The following is a 12,596-nucleotide window of genomic DNA, read 5'->3' on the forward strand; positions in this document are numbered from 1 at the left end:
TCAGGCATTCCCCCCCCTGGGACCCCCCTACAGTACATAGCATGTGTGTCACACCTGGACACAATGGCAGAAGTCACAGTCACAAAAAAGGGACACAGTCTGTGCCAGTGGACACTGAACTCACCTGATAACCTGGTCGCCCATACAGCAGGGGGTACTGTGGGAGGATCACATCCACCAAAGCCATGTTCTCCTCCAGGGTGAATGGCTGTGACCTCTCCACAGCCCTTGACATGGTTCCAGGGAATCAGTAGCAGCAGCTGGGTCGTGGAATACAGAGATGTGCAGGCAAGTGCTCCCTCATGGGACCTGGCTGCCTTATATCTGCCTTGCTGGACCATCTCATGCACAGGGGTACAGAGTGATTGGTCACTCACATTTGCATCCTATGTTTCCTCCAATCCCTTCAAACCTAGCAGTCTGTGGGTTCTCTATCGGTTTCATTCTCCTGCATGATGTCAGCCCCACAAACACATTGCAACAAAGTAGAAGAATACCAACTGACTTCTGCTGTGCACCTTCCAGAACAATTTCGAAATTTGAACTTGGTCTCCATGACAACCAGCATGCATGTAGGCCTTAATACTTGTCCCTCATGTGTCCCCAATGTAATTTGGAGCGAGACACACAGGTACGGTGCGTTTCGGGGCCCTAGGGCACAACAAATGCATTGCAACGGCCCGTACACGCGTGCCTACGTTCACTATCACTATGGGTGTTCTTGCGTATGCGTACTCGTAGTGGTACGGGCCGTACGGCCGCATGTACGCTCACTATCACTATGGGTGTCCTGGTGTATGCGTACTCGTAGTGGTACGGGCCGTACACACGCATGTACGCTCACTATCACTACGAGTACGCATACGCGGGGAGACCCATGGTGATAGTGAGCGTACATGCGTGTGTACGGTCCGTACCACTACGAGTACGCATACGCAAGAACACCCATAGTGGTAGGTCCGTACGCCCGCATGTACGCTCACTATCACTATAGGTGTTCTTGCGTATGCGTACTCGTAGTGGTACGGACCGTACACACGCATGTATGCTCACTATCACCATGGGTCTCCCCGCGTATGCGTACTCGTAGTGATAGTGAGCGTACATGCGTGTGTACGGCCCGTACCACTACGAGTACGCATACGCCAGGACACCCATAGTGATAGTGAGCGTACATGCGGGCGTACGGACCTACCACTATGGGTGTTCTTGCGTATGCGTACTCGTAGTGGTACGGACCGTACACACGCATGTACGCTCACTATCACCATGGGTCTCCCCGCGTATGCATACTCGTAGTGATAGTGAGCGTACATGCGTGTGTACGGCCCGTACCACTACGAGTACGCATACGCCAGGACACCCATAGTAATAGTGAGCGTACATGCGGCCGTACGGACCTACCACTATGGGTGTTCTTGCGTATGCGTACTCGTAGTGGTACGGACCGTACAAATGCTTGTACGCTCGCCATCACGATGGCTACACATACGGCAGCACTCCCATAGTGATATGGGAACGTGCACAGGCCCTCTTCGCAGCAGTACAGCGGTTTTCACACATCACAGTGGTGACAGGCGGCACACCGGTAGGGATAGGGCGGACATAATTGTCCATGGATGGACATCCTTGTCCATGGATGGACATACTTGTCCATGAATGGACATACTTGTCCATTAATTGACATCAAGGCATCGTCTGTGCATTACTACATGTGTGGGGCACAGGTGTGACGGCCTGTGGTGTGGAACATTACTCCTGAGTGGAGAAGGCACCAGATGTATGATGAGATGTCTACAGATGTACTGTGTGATGGTGCAATGTGTGGCAGGCATGGCCTTGACTCCTTTGACATGTGTGCATGTCGTACTGCACACTTTGGGTGAGCGTCACTGGCATGGCACGGACAACAACACACGGAAGTGTCCCTTGATGCCCGGTACAGGGGTTCTCACACCTGACTTGTCACTACCCACGGTGCACAATGTGACTATGTCATGTATGTGTGGGGGCTTCCCATCAGGTTGATGTTGGAGCACCCTCAAAAGCTGCAGCCGTTGCAGCAACCAACATGTGTCTGTGTGTAGATTGTCATTGCACACTGTTCCGCACACCATGCCACATGTGGTATCGGATGTGAGGTGCACATGTATGCATGGGACACGGAGTAGCGTGACAAGGACATGTCTGCATCCTCACAATGAATGTGTGGTGAGTCATGACATGTGCACCCTCATGGCAAGGTGTGTGGGCTGTCCTAGTGTAATGTCATGTGACCTGTGGCTCTAGTGTTCCGCTACCGGTCTCTGCAATCGGCATCCTACTTCTGCTGATGTGTGGGCGTATGTCACTCCTGTCTTGCGTCTGGCTGTTCACTTGCACTGGGACACAGCTATTCCCATGGCATGGCATGGGGAGGTTCCCAATCTCCGTGTGTAGCTGGGTCTTGGTAGGAGTGTCACCTTGCATCCATACGTGTCCTGGGCATGTAGCACATACCTGACTCCCTATGTAGCATATGTGTGTTGACAGATTAACATGTGCTCAGTACATATGAATTGTTGTCGTAGTGCACTCACTCTTCCTTGTCACTTCCAAATTACTGCAGAGCGCCGCCTCTTGCCCGACCAATTCCGGACTTGGCTGCCATGCGGGAGAATGACAGCATCCGGCTCTACCGCTTCACCCAACCGTTGATTCTGGAGCTGATGGCGAGACTGGCACCACACCTGCAACCGCAGCACAGGTATCCTACGGCACTGACACCCCAGCTGAAGGTAATGGCTGCCCTACATTTTCTTGCCACGGGTACCTTTCAAAATACCATAGCTCATGTTGGTGGCATGTCCCAGAGCATGTTCTGCCGTGTGCTGCATGATTTCTTAGAGGCCATGTTGATTCACCTGGATGACTTCATCAAGTTCCCAACCCCTGAACAGTTGACTGCGGTCAAGCGTGGATTCTATGCCCTGGGAGGGATGCCCCATGTCATTGGGTCCATAGATGGTACACATGTAGCTTTGGTACCACCACACGCACGGGAGGTGGCGTACCGCAATCGAAAGCACTACCACTCCATCAATGCCCTTGTGGTGTGTCAGTCCAACATGGTGATTTCACATGTCTGTGCTCGTTTTCCAGGATCAGCGCACGATGCCTACATCATGAGGCGTAGCAGGATGCCTGAAATGATGATGCAGCTGCGCAACGAACGAGCATGTGTTGTTGGAGGGTACAGTCTGTCTGTCCTGTATTTTGCATAGCCTACCAGCACGACCGCTTCACCACTTCTAACGATGTCCATGTGCTTCACATGTAGGGGACGCTGGCTATCCCAACATGCCTTGGCTGCTCACACCTCTCCGCAACCCCATCACGCCGGCCCAGCTCCGCTACAACACCGCCCATGGCCAGACAAGGCGAGTGATAGAGAGGACGTTTGGCCTGCTGAAGAGCCGATTCAGGTGCCTCCACAAGACCGGTGGCGCACTCCCATATGCCCCGGCGAAGGTCTGCAAGATCTTCATGGTCTGCTGCATGCTGCACAACATGGCAGTTGAAAGAGCTGTGCCACTCATCCTGGATCGACATGACGAGGACCATCCACCCGTGGAGGACGAAGGGCTTGGCAATGGGGCTAGTGATGTGGAGGATGTGGAGCCGCAAGAGGACATCCGGACTCGGCTCATACGCGACTTCTTTGCTTAGTGGTGAGTACCAGTGTCTGAGTGTGCACGCATTGGTCCCTGTGTGGCATGTGTTGTGATGTGTGTGTCCACCTGCATGTATGGCACGTGAGTCAGAGGTGTGTGTGGGTGTGTCACTGGAGTGATGGTGGCAGTGATGGTTGTATTTCCCCAGTCATAATTGTGACCTAGCATGTTGTCATCCATACATGTGTCGAGTAAATGCACATGCAAGTGGCTGTGCTTTTTGTGGCTGACTTCTTGTGTGTCTCTCTTCCCCAGGTACTTGCGCATGCCGTCTGCTGCTTGCATTGTTGTGGCACTGCAATTCCTCATGGACATGACATCGTGGGCTGACTCAGCGTTACAGGCACGGACACGTTTGGAAGTCTCCATAGGGTAAGGGATGCATCTGGGGTGTATTGGGTGTGGCAGTTGTTCACGATGTATGCACACTGCCCCTGTCGATGTTTGGTTCCTCTGCAGCCATGTGGCATCACCATGGGACACGACATGCAGCTGTGTACACCTGAATAGATGGTCTGCCTGGTTGACAGTCATCAGTGATGGGAAAGGGGATTGTGATGATGGCATCAATGTGTGTGACACTGCCCTCGGACACATACGGTTAGCATTGGCTTGACATGGTGTGGGACTTCCACATCAGCGGATCAATGGTGTATGGCAGGCTCTCCGTGAGCAGCTGTGGGTGTTTAGCTGTTAGCCGACGCTTGTGTGCCAGTTCCATGGCGAACACGCATTTGTGCTGCAGAAGGGGGGTGCCAGTGTTGGACCCACATGTTACTCCACATGATGTGTTCATGTGTACTTCAAGTTGCCTCTGCAATCCCGAATACATGACTAATAAAGGTGTCCCTATGCCTCCAAGGTGCCTCTTCTCAGTCAATGCTGGTGTGTTGCCACGGTGCATCCAGCATGTCTGGCATGGTATTCCCTGATTGTGGCTATGTGTCAATGTGTCGGGTAGCAAGATGCATGCTGTGTGTGTGGGCTGAGACTGTGTATTGGCCATGATGTCCATGACTGTGTGGGTATTGTGACATGTGCCATCCCCATGCATCCAACGTTGTCCAGGACCCCATTCTCTGCATCCACCGGACTAAAGCTTGCAGGACATGGTTCTGCCACCTGTCTACACATACCTGGGTGCCCCCCAGGACACTGGACTGGATCCCTGACCTCTGCGCATGACTGTTGCTGTACTCAATGTGTCTGTCAGCACGGTTGTTCGGCCACCCCCTCAGCTGGTTGGGCCCATCACGGGTGTGTACGGTGCTCCATGTCTGTCTTGCCTAATACACTGTGACCCATGTGTCCTGTGCCCGACTCAGGCCCCAGGGTGTGGATGGTTGAAGACAAAAGATGACTCAGGCATGTTTAGACTTTACAAGACACATGTTAGGTAATAATGCAACCAGCAGGCATCTACTCTTCATAGTGTGATTTATTATTGGGGGGGGGGGGGGAAAAGTGAGGGGCTTTCCGGGAGTTTGGAATCCAAAGTTCAGTAGGGGAGTTGGTGTCCTTGCCAATAGAAATCCTCATAGTCCATGCCACAGTCTTTGTCAACATTGGTCAGCCAGTGACCAGCAGGGCCATGTGGCAGAGAATGTCTCTTGATGCTGTGATGCTGTTGGTCCAGTGGGCCAGGTGCCAGGCCAGGTGTCCTGGGAGATGGTGATGTAGCGCCGACCCTCACAGTCCTTTCCGTGGACGACCCGGCCTCCTGCGGGGACCCTCAGCAGCAGGCCGTGACGACGTCTGGGATGCTCCATCGGATGTTTCCTCCTCCTCCTCCTGATCCCTCCCTGTGGGTGGTGATATTCTCCGCCTTCTGGCACAGGGAGGGTCGGCCATGTTGTCGGCCATCCGACGGAGTGTATCGTGAATCCCCTGGAACGCCGTCACTTGCTCAGCCTGTCTGTCCTCCATCCTCCGTTGGTGTCGCAGTAGACAGGCATGTTGCTCCGCATGTTGCTGGGCCTGCTGGGTCTTTATCTCATCGAGGGTCCCCTTCATCTCATTGAGGGTGGACACAACCTGGGCCATGCCCGTGGTGTCCTGCCGGTATGTGTCCATGATGTTTCGGACATGGGCAAATACCGGTTCCCCAGCCAACTGGTCAGGCTCGCGCCTCCGCCGTCCTCCACTCCCACCACCCCTGCCCACTTGCACCTGGCCTGCCCTTGTGGGTACATCGGGTCTCCGGGACCCCTGAGGGGTGGCATTGGCGTTGTCGCCTGCCTCCTCCTGGGTGCCCGGGACACCGTGTCCCTCCTGGCCAGCCTGGCTGCATTGTGGTGTTGGGGCAGGGATCCTGGGTGTCTCCTGGGATGTGGCAGGAGTGGGGGTGGTGGTTGGCACAGTTGTACCTGATGCAGGTGCTGCAGGTGGTTGGACACCAGAGGGGCCAGGTCGGTCGGGGTCGTCCACAGAGTGGTGAGAGTGGTCGCTGCCGGTGGGATCGGGCTCCCGCAGATCCGGGTCCTGTGAGTCTTCCCCCCCAGTGTTGGGGGGTGAACCACGACGTTGACCTGTGTGTGAGAGAGACAATGTTAATTTTGGTCCATGCAACATCCATGTTTCATCAGTTTCAAAGTTGGGACATTTCCTCTTGGCATTGGGATCTGTCTTGCATTCCACTCACAGTGCACTTGTGCATGGGTGTGTCCCTTGGGCACCACTTTGGCCCCTTTAACTATGTGTGGCACGGTCTTCCTTGCTGCATCAAGTGTGACTGCAGTCAGCAGTGGAGTGGGCAGGTGTGGCGAGCCATGCATTGGCGCCTTCCGTGTAGCACTGTACATGTGCACATGGAGTGGATCCACACACTTATATGGTCCAGGTAGCTGTCGTTGTGCTCGTGAACAGGTTGTGACATGGCCCTGTGTTTTGCCATGGGGAAGAGGGGGGGTTCTGGGACTGGCCACCCTTGTCTACATGCACGCAGTCTACCTGCTGACGAGCAGACATTCGCACACGCCACACGGCTGATTTGCTCTCCCTGTGTCTCGCTCCCTCTCTGTCCCCCTCTCCCTCCCTCTGTGTCCCCCTCTCCCTCCCTCTGTGTGTCAGCCTCCTCCCTCTGTCCGTCTCCCTGTGTCTCCCTCCCTCTCTGTCCCCCTCTCCCTCCCTCTGTGTGTCACCCTCTGTCACCTCAGCCCAGCTTCCTGGGCACACACTGTTAGCAGATCTTTGAGTGGCCCTTGGCTTGTTGATGTGAGTTTGTTTCGGATCTCCAGGCACCCATTGGGTGTGATGTGTGTCTGTGCGCTGCTGCTGTGGTGGTGTGTGCTGCCACTCTTTCACAATGTTGGCTGTTCATTAGCTGCTGTCATGTGCAAAACAGTGCCTTCACCCCCATGTGTTGATGCAAGGCGTCCGCCATTTGCTGGCAAGAAATTCCTGTGTTGGGACACACTGTTTGTCTGGCTGTGACCTAGGCCATATGGGCAGAGGGCATTGTTGTCTGCTTCTGAGTTGCACTATGTGATTTTTGGGGCCCAGCCTCCCGCCATCCGGGTTACCGTGTCATGTGTTGGTGTCTTCTGTGGCCTGTGACTTGACATTGTCCAGCTGGGTGCATGGGGCATGGTGGCAGCAGTGGCATGTGCGTGCTCATGGAGTGTGGTTGAGTCATGCGATGGCTTGGGGTGGTTGCGTGCCTGTTAGTGATTTTGGTTGTGGATGCCATTCCCCCCATGTGAGGTGCGTTGTTTGTGTACTCACCCGGGTCTCGGAGTCCTTCTAATCCTTCGACTGCCTCCTCCAGCAGTATGGCCATCACCCTCTCCTCCCAGGGATGGTAGTGTACGGGTCTGCGGGAGGGCCCTCCTCCGGTGGCGTTGGCCTGGTCGTGTTCCTCCTGCCTCTTGGCTCGGACCCTCCTCCGCAGATCGTACCACCTGTTCTGGCATTCCTGCCTGGTCCTTCTGGTGTCCCCAACAGCATTCACAGCATCGATGATGGTCTGCCACATGGCTGTTTTTGCTACCATGCTGGTGTTTCTGACCAATGTTCCAAAGAGCTGTGGCTCGACTCTGAGGATTTCATCAACAAGAACCTCCAACTCTCGGTTACTGAACTTTGGATTCTTGGTAGTGGGCATGGTGAGGGGTGTGGTTGTGGATGGTGGGGGGGGGTGGATGGTGGGGGGGGGTGTGGATGGTTGTGGGTGTGTGAGTGTGGTTGTGCAGGTGTGTGTGTGAATGTGATGAGGGTGTGTTTGTGAAGGTGGTTGTGTGGAGATGTGCAAGTGTAAGGTGTGGTGAAGCTTGTAGTAAGGTGCTGTAAGTTGTATGTGGTGTCTGGCAGCAGTGAGTCTGTTGCAAAGGCTCATGGTTTGTGTGTGTGGGCCCTTTTTATTGGTCCATTGGTGGGTGTGGCTGTGTTTGAAGTTTGGGTGGGTGTGGGTAATAAGGAGTGGTGGTGTTTAGGGCCTCTGTTTGTTTTTGGCAGTTGCAGGTCAGTGTATGTGTTTTTTTAGTGTTTGTTGGCCATGTTTAGTGGCTTTGTGCCATTCGAATAGTGTATTCTTGTGTTGTTTTGTTTGTGTTGTTTTGTTTTGTCCTGGTTGTGTACGTGCGTTTTGAGCGTGTGTACGGTGTGTAGATGGGCCATTTGGTTGTACGGTGCTGTCCTTGTGTGTGGCTTGGCACGACTCGTACATGCGGTTGTGATGTTGGGGCATGGGGTGCGCTCCGTACTTAGGAGGTTGTGGTGGGGGTGCGACTCGAACGTACTGGGGTGTGGGTACACGGGGGTACGACACGTACAGGGGTGGGGGTACGACTCGAACGTACTGGGGTGTACTTAGACGGTGGTACGACACGTACAGGGGTGGGGGTACGACTCGAACGTACTGGGGTGTAGGTACACGGGGGTACGACACGTACAGGGGTGGGGGTAGGACTCGAACGTACTGGGGTGTACTTAGATGGTGGTACGACACGTACAGGGGTGGGGGTACGACTCGAACGTACTGGGGTGTAGGTACACAGGGGTATGACACGTACAGGGGTGGGGTTAGGACTCGAACGTACTGGGGTGTACTTAGACGGTGGTACGACACGTACAGGGGTGGGGGTAGGACTCGAACATACTGGGGTGTACTTAGACGGTGGTACGACACGTACAGGGGTGGGGGTACGACTCGAACGTACTGGGGTGTAGGTACACGGGGGTACGACACGTACAGGGGTGGGGGTACGACTCGAACGTACTGGGGTGTAGGTACACGGGGGTATGACACGTACAGGGGTGGGGGTAGGACTCGAACGTACTGGGGTGTACTTAGACGGTGGTACGACACGTACAGGGGTGGGGGTACGACTCGAACGTACTGGGGTGTACTTAGACGGTGGTACGACACGTACAGGGGTGGGGGTACGACTCGAACGTACTGGGGTGTAGGTACACGGGGGTACGACACGTACAGGGGTGGGGGTACGACTCGAACATACTGGGGTGTGGGTACATGGGGGTACGACACGTACAGGGGTGGGGGTACGACTCGAACGTACTGGGGTGTAGGTACACGGGGGTATGACATGTACAGGGGTGGGGGTAGGACTCAAACGTACTGGGGTGTACTTAGACGGTGGTACGACACGTACAGGGGTGGGGGTACGACTCGAACGTACTGGGGTGTAGGTACACGGGGGTATGACATGTACAGGGGTGGGGGTAGGACTCAAACGTACTGGGGTGTACTTAGACGGTGGTACGACACGTACAGGGGTGGGGGTACGACTCGAACGTACTGGGGTGTACTTAGACGGTGGTACGACACGTACAGGGGTGGGGGTACGACTCGAACGTACTGGGGTGTAGGTACACGGGGGTACGACACGTACAGGGGTGGGGGTAGGACTCGAACATACTGGGGTGTACTTAGACGGTGGTACGACACGTACAGGGGTGGGGGTACGACTCGAACGTACTGGGGTGTAGGTACACGGGGGTACGACACGTACAGGGTGGGGGTACGACTCGAACGTACTGGGGTGTGGGTACATAGGGGTACGACACGTACAGGGGTGGGGGTACGACTCGAACGTACTGGGGTGTAGGTACACGGGGGTATGACACGTACAGGGGTGGGGGTACGACTCGAACGTACTGGGGTGTGGGTACACGGGGGTACGACACGTACAGGGGTGGGGGTACGACTCGAACGTACTGGGGTGTAGGTCCACGGGGGTATGACACGTACAGGGGTGGAGGTACGACTCGAACGTACTGGGGTGTGGGTACACGGGGGTACGACACGTACAGGGGTGGGGGTACGACTCGAACGTATGGATGCTGGGGGGAGTGTTTGGCGCGTATGCGGGCACATATCTCCATGGTTGCAATGAGAGTTCGGTGCGGACGGTGTTTTTACCATACGGTTGTGAGTTCAGACGCACGGGTGGGATCGTGATTCCTCGGTCGGACTTGACTTTTCACGTTTGTACGATAAATAGTCCGAGGACGTGTCGGACACATTTTCCGACCCGAGGACGTGTGGGGAATGATTCCGAATGCGGTTCGTATGGACTTTTTACCATGCGAATCGTGATTGCCAGTTCGTACGGATCTTGTACGATTCGTAACGTACGTAAAAAGACCGGATACGAGTCGCAAGGGGATTTTTTCTACCGGATCGTAATCGGCACCATAATCTACACATCACATACTTTAAAAAAACATAATAAATGTATCACCATAACATTATTCTAAATATATCACATTTTACACCCACAGTAAATTATTTAAATAAACTTACAATTTTGTTGCCGCAGATCTCTTTCCCAATCCACATAGTTTAAAAGAGTAATCCACCAAAAATTGTTAAAGTGATAGTAAAAAGCCCCCCAAAAATGCAAAAATTTAGGTTAAAAAAAAGCAATCCCTCAAAGCAATCCACAGTCTGTGGGTTCCATAAATATATATATATATATATATTCACTTAAAAAACCATAGGTTTCACACATGTTATAGTTAGCTGGGCATTTTCCTCATGAAAAACCAATGAAATTCCCCCGTTATAGTTAGTGCAGGCAACTATAACTCACGCGACCGTAATCCGCTGCTGATGACGTCAGATATTACATCACTGTATTTACACATTTATATACCCATGTCTTCTTCCTTTTTTTTTTAGGTATACATATATATATATTTTTTTCAGAAAGACACATATGTCATCAGTGATATAATATCTGACGTCATCAGCAGCGGATTACGGTCGCGTGAGTTATAGTTGCCTGCACTAACTATAACGGGGGAATTTCATTGGTTTTTCATGAGGAAAATGCCCAGCTAACTATAACATGTGTGAAACCTATGGTTTTTTAAGTGAATTTGCAGGGTTTTTTAAATGCTAATTCCTAACTATAACGTGTGTGAAACCTATGGTTTTTCCAGTGAATTTGTACAGTTTTTTAAATGCTAAGTTACTTTACGCCGTTCGTGCCGTGCGCGCACGGTGCGCTTCGCGCACGGTGCGCGCACGGTGGGCACGCGGTGCGCTTTGCGCACCGCGCGCCCACTTCACGCAGTTCGTTCCATGCGCGCACGGTGAGCACGCGGTGCGCTTTGCGCACCTCACGCCCACTTTACGCAGTTAGTGCCATGCATGCACGGTGCACTTTGCGCACCGTGCACGCACGGTGGGCACGCAGTGCGCTACGTGCACCGCGCGCCCACGTTACGCTTAATGGGCCATGTACGCACGGTGCACTTCGCGCTCCGTCCGCACAAGGAGGACACATGATACGCTTTGTTGTTAAGGGTTGTGGTATACTTTGCTACTTGTAAAATAAGCCATGCGCACATGCTGTGCTGCCCACAGCATGTGCACACGGGGGGGGTGGATATTGAAATTTTTTTTTAAGGATATATACCGTGCGCGCACGCTGCGCGAACCTTGCGGAATTTTATTCATTTCGATAGTGCGCGCACGCTTCGCGCACTCGGCGATTTTCCGAAAAAAAATAATTTTTTTTAATTGCCCGAGGGGGACCGCCTGGGACCCCTTGACCCCTGCTAGGGGGTCAGGAACTGTTCAGCTTGCCCCCTTTACATGTTTTTCTCCTTTATGTTTCAACACCCTCTCAGTGCGAGAGACAAAATGGCGACCGACACTTCCTGGTTTCGACCGATTCGAATGTTTACTAAGATGTAACAACCAATCAGAAGTGCGCTCGCGGACGGCCGAATGCGCGCACTCTGCACGCACGCTGCGCGCGTACAGATATATATATTGATTTAAATGCTATTTTCTCAGAAAATACTGAACAGATTTACACCAAACCTGCAAAAGGCACCAAACGGACCTTATGGCTACCTCTCTGCCAAATTTCACGTAATTCTGTTCAGCTGTTCGGGCTGTAGCTGCGACTAAAGTCCCTATGGAAAAATCCATGGGGAAAACGTGTTTTGGGACCCCCCTTTTTTCTCGGCCCCTGCTTGACGAATCACCCCGAGACTTTCAGGGTAGGAGCGGAGCGGAGCGCCCCATTAGTTTTGAAAATTTCGCGAAGATTCGTCAATTGGCGCCAAAGTTATTCAAAATAGAATTTTGAGATTTCCTATGGAAACTCGGTCCTAACTATAACTATCTACTGGCGACCGCCAGTAGATAATATATATATATATATATATATATATATATATATATATATATATATATTAAAAAAAGGGATGTCTGACTTCCCTTAGAAACATCTAGGAAACAGAAACCTGCCACAAATAGATAAAACACCCTTCTGAACAAAACACTATGGCCCTGATTAGGATGTTGGTCGGTAAGCAATCCGACTGGCTTCTGACGGGCTTAAGAAGCCAGTCGGTCAGTCAGAATTGCCACATAAACCCTTACGGATGGTGTTTCTGCCATCTGGA

This window comes from Triturus cristatus, chromosome 11, assembly GCF_964204655.1.
Source record: "Triturus cristatus chromosome 11, aTriCri1.1, whole genome shotgun sequence".
Taxonomy (NCBI): domain Eukaryota; kingdom Metazoa; phylum Chordata; class Amphibia; order Caudata; family Salamandridae; genus Triturus; species Triturus cristatus.